The 15,440-nt window shown below is 33.3% G+C and overlaps 1 protein-coding gene across 1 annotated transcript in view; it reads right to left on the reverse strand.

The window, feature by feature from the left end:
* LOC132938326 (uncharacterized) overlaps positions 1–15,125 on the reverse strand; it is a 75,880-nt gene extending 60,755 nt beyond the window's left edge. Inside the window, exon 1 of the mRNA XM_061005100.1 lies at positions 14,587–15,125. The gene's annotated coding sequence lies outside the window, so the exon portion shown is untranslated. The remainder of the gene's footprint in view (positions 1–14,586) is intronic.
* Between the last annotated feature and the right edge of the window lie 315 nt (positions 15,126–15,440).

The following is a 15,440-nucleotide window of genomic DNA, read 5'->3' on the forward strand; positions in this document are numbered from 1 at the left end:
GACGTCTATGTGCATACTTCTACCAAAATATTCAGTTATTGCGTTTTTGTTACAATCGACTATACTAAATAGTAAATGATAAATATTAAATCGGTATAGTATTATTATATATTATTAACTGTCGTGTATTTGTTAAAACAATACACAATGTCAATATTATGTCATTGCAGAGAACAACAAGAATTGTCTACACACATTTCTGATACTTTTTCTGCCGCATTAAATCACGTCTATATTCTATACACAAAGGTAATTGTATTAAAGAGGTAGATATAATAATATTAAGTTATTAAAAGTGTATTTCGTCGACAACGTCCTTAATCCTTATATTATAATGTAATACAATGTGCAGTAGCTAAACTAGAAATATAATACTTATATTACGACACTCCTGATACCTATTTATAAGGTATATAATAACGTCTGTTTTCTGTATATACATACTATGTAGTGACGACGATTTCTCACTCGTTTGTATATTCCCGTGGCGGTCGTAAAGGGTGTTTCAAATTTCGTGTGACAAAAACTGTGAGGATTATTATACACGTCAATTCCTTATAATGCATAACGTCCACCAATGAAGTCACACAGACTGTACTAACCCTACTGTACTCTGCAGTACATTATTGACGCACGCAATCTTACTGTATATACGGACATCTTTTTTTCGAAATATTTGATATTTCCCGTCATAAATTCGGTTGATCGGTTTATCTGAGGACAATATTGAGTATAATATGAAAATATGTATTATCGCGACGTTCCGACAATATATTATAATATATAGTATTTTGGTACATGGTATAGTTTATATTTTAACGAATTATGAGCAACCAGGTCAGGTTAAGTAATATTTGTGCGATAGGTACCTATAGGTTAGGTGTAGGTGAATCAAATATTGGCACGAGTGCACGACACACGTTGGCTTTATCATCACATAAGGCTGATGAAGAAATAAAATAAATTGCTTAAATATTATTTCAAACGTATACACCCATACGTATTACGTACCGTAGATCCATCATTTATGTATCGTAAGATTTGTGTAACCAGTGTATGTACGACAATCAGAGTTATAAATTTAAACAAACGTCGGTTTAAATTAAGCAACTATTATTTCACACAGACACAACAAATATATTTTTTAATCTTAGTTATACACACGCCACGAGGTTGAAGAATTCAGAACTCTATACAAAATATTATAAATAATAAGACCGATATAGAACGTAAAATAAATAGTTCCTGTTTAATTTTCGGATGAGTTTTTTTATCTTTTCAATCTGAAACGATAAATCTTTCCTTAAATAATAACAAAACTTAATTTTATATGTTTTGATACTTAGTCCGACGTGACATTAATAATGCGAGACTAAAACTACTAAAGCCATTAAAAAACTTGCCTTCGTGGTTTCGTGTTATAATTTAACTTTGTAATGTAATTAATTTTGTGTCAACGAAAAATCTTCATCATATTTCATAACGTCCTTTATTACATTATACACTCGTACATCGATATGCGTTGTGCTAGTTATTTTATGAGTAATTGTGCACGCGATCATATTTTGATGAAGCTATATCCATCCACCGCCTTTCGCAAAAATTAAATGAGTAACAAAATTAAATTTTATACAAGTCTCATTGTCACAGGTACCTCTGTATATAGCGACAAACAACGACGGAAAAAATATCAGTTTACCAAGAAAAAACTTTAGACGGTAAGTTTTGTTCGTTTTGTTGCCGTATAATAATAAAAAAAAATAAACAACAATCGAAAAAGTGTACGGGCCTTAACTTTTCATTGTCGTAGGCACCAACTACCCGGTATGTACCGCATATTATTATAACGACTGTGTCGGCGACGGTGCTGATGGTTATAGGCATGAAGTCATTAGTGCGTTGTCGTCGTCGTTTGCTTAAACTCATTTTCACAGCCTTCGAGTAGGTACCTACCTACTTACCTGCCCGCGAACCTATAATAATTCAACCGGGCAACGAGTTTTCCTATACACATATTGGTATCTACGAGACACTTTAACAGTATTATTATTATTATTATCTTTATATATATATATGCACCGAGAAAGAATCTTTTCTCTATAGGTACGCTCTCGCCCCCGTGCAGTGTGCATCGCGTATATTAAAAAATATTATATATTTATACGCGTTTGTAGCCGACTGCGATACCATCGCACAAGTGTATGTGTGTGTTGGCAGGGTGCTATATATGCTGATGATGCTGCCGCTGCACCGGGTTACGAGAGCCAATAATATTAGTAGATATAATATAAAACAAACCGGGAGAAAGATTTTAATCGTCTCCCGTGTTTTTCTCCGCACGTACCTATACCAGTGTATATTATATTATATTATTGTAATACACATACAGACTTATATACCTACACACACGCACAATCGCCCTTTGTGACGTTCGAACGCGTATTATAAATATTAACGCTGTACGCACTTGCGCGGCGGCGCGGCCGAGTCTTAAATCATGACGCCGCCGACGCCGCCGCCGCCGCCGAGTGTCATCGCGCCAGTTTTGTTTTGTTTTTTCTTACATTTTTTTACCCCGACGGTAGCCTGTTCTCTACCAAACAAACGGCTTTCATCACAATGCCCCCACGGAACGACTTTTTTTTACTCGGATTCCCCTCGACCATCTCTTCTCTCTTACTCTACCGCCGCCGTTTTTTCCTCCACGTCCCAATATACCTACGACAATTACGAAAACCAATATTTATATACCTGCCTACCGGTTAACTTCAATAGTATATTATATAGGTGTATGACGATATTATATTTTAATAACGTGCGACGGCATCGAGGCCAACCGGCACCACATTTCATCCGCGGTCGACTTAAGACGATATATTCCACGCGACCATGTTGGCCGCGGCACATTTTAAGTACCTACTACCTAGGTACAAATATAAAATATAATGCGTAAGACGATAAAATATAATAACAAATCCAACATTTTCATGCGTCGTTGTTGATATACGTACTTACACGGAGAGGGTTTAGTGTTTAAGCGACTCGAGTTCAATCACCGGACGTAATAATATAATATACCGCGAAAATCGTACACCAGCCTCAGGCTATCGTATACAATTCGCCGAGTGCTAGCCGGTGTAGACTAGAAAATATTATTTTTCAACAAGACTTGACTGCGTATATCAGTATACCTATGTTTTTAACAGAATCAGAGCAAAACTATCGATAGCGGTAATACGTGACTGCAGAGGGGTCGACCGACGTGCGGTTCTTGTCGTTTCCGCTATATACCTAGCTATAAAAAATATAACATACACATTTTTTTTTTAATGATTCTGACCAAAGAATTAACGAATCTCAATATTAAAATTATTTGAAATACACATAGACCTACTAAAATGTTTGAATAATTTCAAAAATATAACGCTATTTGTATATAATATTGTCTATATGAAATTGACTCTATTGACTATTCTTTTATGGAACCAGTGACTAATATAGGTGACTGATGTGCATCCAACTACAATTACCTTTATTAGCTGGCCCCGGCACGTAGATAATTAATCCACAAAAAACGGTCGGCGACTTTCGTCTCGTTTAAGACTCGTTTCGCCGAAATGAAATTTTATCGCACTCGAGTGTACCTATACTTGATTAGTGATTACTGATTACCATAAGAGAGTGTCTTGAAAATAATTACTTAAATCAAATTCGTGGACATATTTTCATCGAATTGCACAACGCTTATAAGTTATAATATAATACGTTTATGCCTACTCGCATGGACGCGAAAATCATTTGATACGGATGACGGACGGCGATGACCTTCGTTGTCGTGAGAATGATCATTGATGAATAACAAAAAATATCGTGGTTACCCACTCGCTATGTATATGCCTCAACCGAGCTTACCACGTGTTTACAGCCCATATTGAGGAATTCGTATTTGAAAAGTTATTGTCTCGAAGACATTCATAGAGATTCCAAACATGTACGGTCCAACCGCGTAAACATGGCCTGGGTGACCGTTGACCATATTGTTTACGGTATACTCACGGTGAGCGGGTAACGACAACATTTTCTATCGATTAAATGTTCGTCGCAGTCTTTTTCTCCCCGTGCCCGTTCGATTCCAACGTTTTTGAGATTTTTTTTCCTTTTCCTATACACGTCCAGGAGCACGTTGTGCAATACTATGAAATTTCGTCCGTGAATATCGATCTATAACCAACCATTTTTGTGTCAAATTATGTAGTGTTGAGCTGCAGTTGCCAAACGAGTCTTGATCACCTCCGGCCCGACGACACGTGCCACCCGTTTCCCGAAGATTACGCGCCTCGCGATGCGTCAAGATAAGATATTATACTTAGTCACCTATAATATTCACAGGAATTTCTTGTAAATAGGACTAGACATTGTCTTACGTCTCTATACTACGGTAATTAGAATTTATTGTATTTAATATTTAAATATTACAATATGGATAAGTTTGGAAAATCCGAAGAAATAACCTTGGTAAAATAATCGCTTGATTCCATGACAATTTTATACCTATATTATTGTACTAGAACATTTTAAATATCAACAATTAAATTTACATGTCGGTGACACATTTAAATTTAGTGTAATGTAACTAGAATGCGCAAGACGATGTGTGTCCGATATACCTATACTTGTATTATTTGGTTTGTTATACGCAGCCGATCTAAAGTTATCGGTATTTTTATGAACACCAAATGATGTTTGAGTATGATTATTGCTGCGCAAGTGTATCCACCATATATTATACATTATACATTGTACCTATGTGCGAAAAACTCCACAACGACTAGGTACAACATACTCCGCAAAATATGTATATTTTTGCAATAATTAATAAAAATATTTATCATATTATCATATTGCTTATGTATTTATTAATTTATATGTGATAAGTACATGTTACAACTATTGGTTACCTACCTATAAGACTATACATACTAATACATTTTAAATTATTGATTAATTACAAAATATGACACATGACATAATTTTTAGATATATTTTTTTTCAAAATAGTTTACACTAAAAAAATGCATAATAATATAATTTTATAATATTATTATTTTTGCGCTTATACGAGTGCGATTATATCGAAGGAAATGTCGTATAATATTATTAGGTATACCGATGAAATTGATTAAAATCGGTAATATTATTTTTAGTTTTCCGAATTAGTCTTTCTTACGCACCTCTTGCGAAACTTTTTACTTTTTTGTATATATATACATAGTACAGTAATATTATCTTTAAATTTTATGCACCTATTATGTACTATAGTATAAACTATACAGTATAGACAGATACATACGATATTCATAATATATGTATATATTATTGCAATAATAATTTGTTAGTTACCTGATGTGATTTTATCGATCGTTTTTTACGACTTGTTTCGTTTCAATTTATTATTGTAATGATTTTTTAGTGTTTCGCGAGGGTGTATACAGTATATAATGTATATTATAATAAATTAAACGTAAAAGCTAATGCATTTTACATTTTTTTTTCTAACAAATCTCGATTTAAGTATTTTTTTTCAAATCTCGCTTTGTTCAAATGTTATTTTAAACCCACGCGGAATTAAATTAAAACAACAATGGCTCCGACTAGGGCGAGCATGTTGTCGCTGCCGTTAAATTTAACATTTGTAATTCAAATCAAAATCAGACAGTTTTAAAACAACAACACTTTTTAGTTTTATTCTTTCAATAATAGCGTATTTTTTTAATTGTTTTAATTATATTTACTAGCATTAAAACAAACAACGATTTTCATGCACTCTAAAGACAGATTACGATGGTTGCGTTATTTCGTATAGTTACAGTGAAATTATAGGGAGGGGATTTTTGAACCTAGTAGGTACCTATAATCAATAAATAACTACATAATAATATATAATATTAAGTAGGTAACAAAATAATCGTTTATCTTTTTTTTTCCCCAACGAATACATTTCTATGTGCCGTGTGAAACATTCCAAATAGAATTTCGAATAACTCGGCTAAACGTAAATATAAAACTGTAATTTGTTTGGTTAGTATCGATAAATAAGTTATGCATATTATAATATCATACAAACAGTTTATCGTTATAGGAAGCTTTAAATACAATCTTAGGGTATGTATCCGTTAACCGGTTTAACTATATTTCCAACGTAACTAGGGAACCCAATGCACACAACTTACTGCACGCGACATACCTACCTATATATTAAGATTCCGAACAATAATTTACGTGTGAAAAGTACCGAGTGGTCGGCATCGGCCATCGGGAAGCGATACTATAAAGGTGTAAAATTAACCACTCGGATGATGTGCATGTATGTATTATACACACAATAAAGTATATACGATGTACATATATATATATATATGCACACGATGACGTTAGGTTATAAAGAGAAATCGCTCTCGCATCTGACACGTGTTGATTAATATTTAACATTCATCATGATATTACAAAATATATAATAATATTATATGTAGGTACATTTTGTTTTAATTCCCATTTCGTTTGCGCAGTAAATGACCAATAAAAATAATAATTTATGTATACTTAACCCGTTCGGATTTAATGAAAAACGTAATAAATCTCAGCATCCGAATATATTGTTGCTATTATTTATTATAGTGAACTCAGGATGTAGAACGAATAAAGCAGATTATATGACGATAAAATACACGTTATGCAAATATTATTTTTATCAGTGCAAACATTCATGTGTACATCACAATATTTCTAAACATGTCTATTGTGAATATTGTAATATTGGTCATTCGACTGTATAACTATGTCGTTACAAACTACACGTCTACACGGTATGGATTTCACTCATCGTATATGTAAATCACGGGAAATTCGATAACCGACCTTTCTCATTAGCTTAGCTTTCATTCGAAAAAAAAATTATTTATTTTCAATATCGTATTTTTAGCAACGCTGTGGCATCCAGTTGATAAAAAAATTCATTATAATAACGACGTATTTAATTTCATTATATTATAATAAGTGGGTGTGTATAAGGCTTCAGATGTTGTTTTAATAGAGAAATAATATTGAGACGAATAAAATATGATCTATTGTAAGTTGTAACCCATATCGCACTCAAGAGATTTAATTTTATCATATTATCATGAATGTAAGTCATTACTTCGATCATTATATAATAATAGTACCTATAATATTATATAAATAGCAGGTACCGTTAAAATAGTGTACGTTTTTTAAACATCGCAGCATTTGAAATAATTCCTTTACCTAGCGTTTTATTATTAGGTCTGTCAAATAATAATTTATATGTATAACAAACTTAAAATAAGTTTTTACTTTTACGGATATCATATTTTGATAAAAATAAAAAATTATATAGGTACAATGCTATACAATAGTGTTTACATACTATATATATATAATACTTACGACTATTGTAATACATAGTAATAGTTGTAGATAAAAAGTTTTATAAATTTAATATTACAGAAATGACAGACATTACCTACCCAAGAACCGTTATAATATATAACGTGAACACTGAACTGGAATGGTGCAATTTAAAATATCAGTGTACCTGTATAGAAACAAACAAATATTTTCATTCTGTGTACCACTCTATTATTACAAAACCTATAGAGAAAAATATGATGTACGAGATCGTTTATTCAAAATTACAATTATTTCATCTTACAACACAGTAAGTCAAACCAAAATAATAAAAACATCGTCGTATTATTACGATAGTTTAAAAAAACCGTAGTTAGATGAACTGTAAATAATATGAAAATTTAAAAATTACGTTCACCGTAAGTCTAAGTACCTATATATAAAACTGCTATTGTACTCAAAAACGATTAACTGTGATAAATACATAAAACATTCATCAGCACCAATAGGGGTTTAAAGAGAGAGAGAAAAAAATAAAATATAATTCAATAATTCACATTTACGACAGCCAAAAACTATCCACCCTGTTGAACACGTGCAGTTTTCGTGAACTACTGTTCCAATAATTTTTTTTTTTGTTATTTAAAATAATAAATATTATATTCTAAAGAATTTATGATGGTACATGTGTTAACCATGAAAACCACCCCAGTGAATTGTCGACAGTCGACAATTGATCAGAAACATCATTGTTAGATTAATGAGTGGCTGTGGTATATATATATGCGTACCTACGAACGTTTTTTTTTTATATATATATAATAGTTACAATTCTACTACAATAAAAAAAGAGAATTTCCCTACAACAGTTCAAACGATTTACCTATGTATATGCGTCGAACACGGCCAGCCCACTGTGGCGATTACCATTGTAAAGCGTTTAACCGACAATCGCTTCGTTTCATTTTTTTTTTTTTTTCAGTGTGTACTACGCGTTTTTGTTCGATTCACGCAGAAAAATGATTTTTCGAATCCGGGAGCGACGTTCTTACATTACAATAACGTACCCGACCACCGCATGGGTCGGACACATGGCAAATTACGAAATATCCAATGCACGCGTTATTATTCGACACAAAACCTCAGTGTGTCATGCTCGCCGACTGTGCAACATTTATGGACTATATACTGTGCGTGCTGTCTGCGTCCATATTATTATAATATACAACGCGCGCGTATAATATAATATAACACAATAATGGTTGGTACACGGTCACGTATAATATAACTCTGACGTTTTAAAAGTAAGTGCATTTAAAACCACCCGTCGCGATGATAATGTCGTCAAAATGGTTCGATTTTCAGCACAATTTGTTTTAATGTTGGCGCGAACTATAAGCGTTGAGTTTATATTGTTGTCGAGTCGGCTGCTGAATATTTTTCAAAGACCAAAGATATGTGCCAATATGTGTCATTGTGGTCACTGGTGTAAATGGTGTGGAGGGAGGTGGAGGGGGGGTTGTGTTAAGGAGGATTTAGCCACCCCTATAAATAAGATATCGTAGACAATTTAGTGTTAAGATTTTAATCATAATTGATTTTAATTTCTGATTTTATTATGCTTTGCATTTATTATTGTAAAAATACAATAAGTACCTAAAATATAGGTAGGGCGTAGGTAAATTCATTATCAATAATAATAATTGTCAATTGATATGTTTTATAGTTGAAGATATGATGATTACCGATTACTTTGTGATGAGTATTGATAAAACCGGAAAAGAGATGTGGACAAAGAATATGTCTTTACACTAAAATCTATAGAATAAGTTAGGCTCAAGCCATATTTTCAGAACTTATTTACGTCTATGTTCGGAGTAAATACTTTTTAAAGCGTGTATTAGTTGCTAAGCAATTAAGGCGTCATACGGGGAAGCCAGGGGTAGCAATTGTTACCCCACCGTTTTTATTTGGGTTGCAAATAAACAGCTACAGTACTTCGCGAGAAATATGTAAGAAAATACGAATTAATTCTTTTATTTAAACTATTTTCCATAAAAATTGGTTAAATTGACCAACTTTAGTTAACATCACTTTTAATATATATTAAACTAAATAATAATTGATTAAGAAATAAAAATAATTATATGGAAGGTGGATATAACTAAGTGTCTTGAACACTTCCTTGAGAATTAAATTGTGAGATTAATGATACTATATATTTCTACCTTATAACGGCTAATAATGATGAACAGTTGACTAAGACTTATCGATCCACCGACTACTCCCAGGCTTCATTAGACCACATGCAATTTAATTAAAATTTTAAAATATTCTTCAAGATGCTGTGTTGTTACGCCATGCACGATGTTACTCCAAATGACGCTGGGTTGCTTTATTAGTATAGTTATCGACCCACATAGTACATATAGGTTATCTCAGACTATCTCACTAAAATTGCCGTATCGAATCCATGAACCAAGATACAAGATATATGTGAGTGTGTCTGTATGTGTATATAAGAGTAACATGCAGAGTGTAACAGGAAGACCTGACAGATGAAAAAGCTTTTGTTCTAATCAATATTATTAAATTTTTCTTTTATATATAATTTAAAGTCACTTGCGTTACACATATAATATAAAAAACAATTTAATTTTTTAATACTGAAAATAAAAGATTTCATATTTGATTCAAATTTTTTTGGAAAATTTCAAACTAACCAATTTTAGATCTGATAATAAGAACTATTTTTTTGGTAAAAACATTTATACAAGTCAAAAAGTTTATTTTTTAGAAATTTTTAAAATATCAATATTTTTTTGAGTAACTAAATTAATTTAAATATTATTTTTGAGAATTTCTTGACGTGAGTAATATTTCTTAAATTATTTATTATTCATATAATTTTCACAATTGTTGTCAAGCGTTTAAGTAGCATCTTTCTTTTTTTCAGGTCTTCCTGTTACACTCTGTATACCTATTATAATTTATATTATTTATCTACGTGCTAAAACCACATTTATTCGGCTCCTTTATTGGTTTTTAATGTCCGACGCGGTAAATGACAAAAACAGGATTTCCAGACGAGCACCAAGGTATAAAATATATTATAAGACGATTATATTGAAGCTTAACTCAGCAAACACGTACCGAAATAGCAAAATGACGTCGCGGAAATGTTTAAGAATATATTAGCACTTTTTTACAATACCATTATTATAATGTATATAGATTATACATACACATAATAGTGTGTTCAACAAATAGTCATACTTAAATTTATTACTAGAATGACCGAATGACGTATGACCAAGACATTTTATATACTAATACTATTATACTATATTGGCTCTTGAAAAATGTTCTGAATGCTGAAATACATACAAAATTAATTTAAATTCAGCTTTAGTGAATCCGAAACGAGCACTTTACCTTAATAATATAGAAAACGGCGTTTGACACCTTACGACCACAAAATGTCAGGAAAATGTCCAAGTTTAATGAGGGAATGAGCAAATTATAAATTTAATTATTCTCGTGTCAATCCAAATGAAAACACGAGCATGGTGGAACTAAAAACAATATTCATACAATATGCGATAAGTAAAGCTCGGTGGAAAATGAATTAAGAATTCAAAAATTATAAATATATAAAAATTTCTCTGCATTACAAAAATAACGCAAATGCTGTAAAGCATAAAAAGAAATTCATTAAACTTTTAAATACCCCGACAATAGCTATGTTAGAATGGTATTTATGTTGTGTTTATTTTTTTATAGCTCATCATAATAATATAGAGTCTCGAGTTACACAATATTGAAACGGCACTTTTTCGTACGAAAAAGTATATTTACGCATATTAACCGTACAAGTCGTTATTGTTAAATAATGTATTTTAACAACCCAAAATCTATGATTAATAAAACATTAGAAATATCGTACATGGTGATAAACATTGAATAAATTGTTGTAATTATTCACAGATAAAAAATAAAATAATATTATTTTATAAAATCTCTTGGGCTTTTAAAAGCAAACGCTTCAAAAGTCATTCGGTACAGTAAACGAGTACCTACCGATATTATGTTAAAAAAGAAAATTAAGAATAAACCAATTAATTATTGTTTTCTAGGTGTATATAATATATACTGTAACGTATAGGCAGTTGTCTAACAATTGAGGGGTTGCGAACTACCGGGTCTGGGTAAACTGGTTTTTTTTCGTATAAATAATGGCTTTATTGTTTTTAATGACTTTATTTAGAATAAAACCGGAATGGCGGCGGCACCGTACATTTCACCTATAATATGTAGGTACGTTACTAACGAGTATGGACTATGGAGGGAAATATTATAATATAGTTCGTGTTTTTGAAACATCACAAACTCACGTGTTCATGTACTTAACATATTCGAAAATTAGCGTGCGCTTATTGTGATTATTATTATTTCCATTCGGCGGCGCCCGGAGAACGTAAGAAATTTGGGGTTGGCCGCCGCCGTACTTTCGGACCATATAATTACCAACCGTTAAACCAAAACGACACAATTATTATAATTACAATATAAACAATACCTTCAACCGAACCGGCAAAAATGAATATAGCCTATTAATTACTATTAGTGATATTGTGTGTATACCTATACATGTTTATATTACCAACACAATCGTTACTGTACACATATCTATATACAAATTTGAAATTTCTAATATATTCATTGACACCGTGCCGTCAAATAATAATAATATTATATACGAACGATTTTGACAACTCCTTGTCCCGAGTCAAACTAAATGCCCACACACAATATCATATGTCTTATGCCGAAAATTAATTCGAAATTAAACACGCGATGAGACAATGTATGTCTATTATATAAGGATAATATGTTTAATACGATAGGCGCGTACCTATATACACATATATATATATTATTATGTTATTACATATACGTTCCACCGAATTACGACTAAGTACGCAGCCGCAGTAGAACTATTATATTATGCATTATTTTAAATTCGCTTTTCGTAGACTGGAAACTAGTTAGAGCTTCGATTTTGCCGGCGGGTATAGTAGGTATATAAAGTGTCCATGGTTCAGCATTGTTTCGGTATTGTCTTATTTCAGCGATGTAACCGCCGAGATAGAGGGTTAAAACATTTTCGTATTCTCAGACAATTGAGATATTATGTATAAGGAAAAGGTGACCTAGCACATTATATCGATATAACGCATTAACTACTATAGTACTATAGCGCCGCATACAGATTCTACACATTGCTAAGATATGAAGTTTAATAAATATATGTTTCGTATAATATCGATTGCCCTACGATGTTTTAGTAAAACCTAAGGATAATATATACGTGTATAATATTATATAGGTAGCGTGTACATAATAATAATCATTATATATACCTTTAGGAAAGCGTTGGACAACTTTACATTCTTGAAATTCCTTTTTAACTCAGGATGCAGTATGAACTATGAAAATATTAATATTCTATACCTCGTTTGCGATCAAAATTTTGAACCATTAAAATAACTTTCATAAGCCATAATGCCATATTATTGGTTGAACACAATATTCAAATTATTTGGGGATTATTACATAATTGTATTTATTGAGCGTATAGTTAGGTACCTTAAATTATTGTAATTTTTCAAAATAAGCTATTTCTTTTCTAAAATAAAAATGAACCAGTTAAAGTAGATATAATATAATTTTATAATAATCCATATATTAAAAATTCAAACCACTCGGTTAACGTAATTTTTTAAAACCGTCACGATTTTAATCAAAATCTTATTATTTTAAGTAGATAAAAACATTTAGCGATAGAATGGCGGTAACTAGATATTTTATTACGTTAAAACGAAAGTTTAACAGTTATTACTGCCAAGAGCGCTAAAAAATCTAAAATGAGATGAAATTAACGTAAAGCAAAATGCCTTTTAGTCTATAAACCTTATAATAATAGTCATAATTTAAAAAAGAAACTATAACAGACTGTGGATTAGACACGCGTCACATAGTCATCGTAACAAATAAGAAAAAAAATATAAGCTAAAACTAGATTTCAGAGCGACTATATATATTATACACAATACACTTACATTATAATATCGTCAGTTGGTCGAAAAATAATAGTCAGGTAGTCATCTATAGTATATGAATATAAACATGTAGCATGAACTCTCGAGTGATATGACATTTTCAAAACGCTGGCGAGGTTTGAAATATCACACACATGCGCGTCCGATAAAACGGCGGCGAAAATGTCAAATTACTTAACGAAAATATTATATATTTTAAGACGGTATTATAATGGACGGATGTGCAAGGAGAAAAAGCCAACAGTCATGATATACTGGACGCGGAAATTTAAGTGTTGATTACCGCTGAGGGTATGATATTATATATCACGTACGTATATATAGCAGTATACGGAAGCTGCGGCTCAGCGGTGAGCGGATACCACGAAAATCCATTACTTACGATCGAACACGCGGTACAAAACCATATTCGATTCGCGATGATGGTAAGCGATAGTTTTCAACAGTGAAAACCCTTGCACACGTCGCCCGAAATGTCGAATTTTACCGCCAATGGGTACGCCTATTATTTTTATATTTCGTTTAGGAAAGGGCCAATAATTGCGTTTAATTATACTTTCGTCTGACAAACGTCAAAAAATATCTCGAAAGTTGACAACCAAACGAACCCCGGTCAATAATTCTTCAGATGAACTGACCTGACCATTATACGCATACTTTATAGCGGGTACCTGTTTAAGGAAATTTGTCTTTCAATTGATTATCTATAAAAAATTGGAAGAATGTCATATACCTTAGTGGACATTTAAGAGAAGGGATGGCGCTTAAAAAAAACGTACCTATGCCCGGAATAGTATGTTGTCTCGATCTGACTCTGATAGTCGATAGTAAGTATTAATATAGTATGTAGGTGGTAAGTATAAAATATAATCTGCACTCTTGCGAATCGAGTATTACGACGTGTCGTAATCTCGCCGTCGCCGTGCGAAGTTATCGTCACGATTCCCGCGAGCATATTATACAACATAATTAATAGGTACCCATATTATAATATACCTATTATATCAGATACGCGAATATTGTAATCGTCGGTTATTACCTTAGAACGAGTGTCCCGGTGGGATCGTTCTGGGCCTCCTAGTGCGTCCGACGATGATGGTTACGACTGCGCTACCGAGCTGGTTCCGCTGACGGTTCACAAACATTTACACAAACGCACACGCGGCGGCGAAGGATTTATCGGTAGTCTTGTGTAATACCTATGTAAAATATGTATAATATCACTGGAAAAGACTGGCAGGGACCTCCTCTATCCGGACGATATCGCCGAAACGATCGTGGAAGCGGCGTACGGCATTATCGATTGGGATGTGTGTTGATGTGGGGAAGGGCGGTCGCGCGCAAAGTATGAAAAGCTACAACAAAACAACACGACGACGACTAACACCGGTGCGTGATGACGACGATCGACCGCGAGCTGTGACGTTCGGTGCGGTTAGCGACGTACTGAGTACTGACTGCGCGAAGTGCGACGGCGGCACCGGGTGCGGTGCGTGAGAGAGAGAGCGCAGCGGCGGCGGCGGCGGTCATGCATCTATATACTAAGCGGCGGCGGGACGAACGTGCACGATGACTGCGCGGAGGACCACTCTATACGGATGTATCGGCGGCCGCCCGGGATTAAACCGGTTTCTTCGCGGTGGTCACACGGACTGGTGCGCGGGCTACCTCCCAAGCCGCGGCGTGTTGTAAAGGCGCCTGCTAGACACAACCGCCGCCGCGGTCTCTCGACTCGACCGACACACACACCAACACTATACGCACAACACACACACACACACACACACACACACACATACACACACACACAAGCGTGCGGTGCACACAAGTTCGCATCTTCATCTCGCGGCCTGGATGACCGTCGTCGACACTTTATAATATAATAATGTGACG

Source organism: Metopolophium dirhodum, chromosome 2, assembly GCF_019925205.1.
Source record: "Metopolophium dirhodum isolate CAU chromosome 2, ASM1992520v1, whole genome shotgun sequence".
Taxonomy (NCBI): domain Eukaryota; kingdom Metazoa; phylum Arthropoda; class Insecta; order Hemiptera; family Aphididae; genus Metopolophium; species Metopolophium dirhodum.